A 219-nucleotide genomic window follows, 5' to 3' on the forward strand; every position below is an offset into this window, starting at 1 on the left:
AGGGGGGAAACAAAGAGATTCCGAAAATAATTGAATGAAGAGAAGGAACAGAGAATAGAGCAAGAACGAAGGAGGCTTGGAATGGAGAACGAGACAAGAGGCACAGAGAAAGAAAGAGGGAATGAGAGAACGACTAATCAAGAGGCAAGAGGAAAAAACGAGCAGGAAGGAGGAAGCGAGATCAGAGTAAATGAGGTAAAATGAGATAACGGTTATTTA

General features: G+C 42.0%; 1 protein-coding gene across 1 annotated transcript in view; it reads right to left on the reverse strand.

Annotated features, from left to right (window-relative positions):
• Positions 1-219, reverse strand: part of LOC119586658 (serine/threonine-protein kinase 32B-like) — a gene marked incomplete at its 3' end in the record, with an annotated part of 121,163 nt that overhangs the window by 26,314 nt on the left and 94,630 nt on the right. The window lies entirely within an intron of this gene.

The sequence above is a fragment of the Penaeus monodon genome, chromosome 21 (assembly GCF_015228065.2).
Source record: "Penaeus monodon isolate SGIC_2016 chromosome 21, NSTDA_Pmon_1, whole genome shotgun sequence".
Classification (NCBI taxonomy): domain Eukaryota; kingdom Metazoa; phylum Arthropoda; class Malacostraca; order Decapoda; family Penaeidae; genus Penaeus; species Penaeus monodon.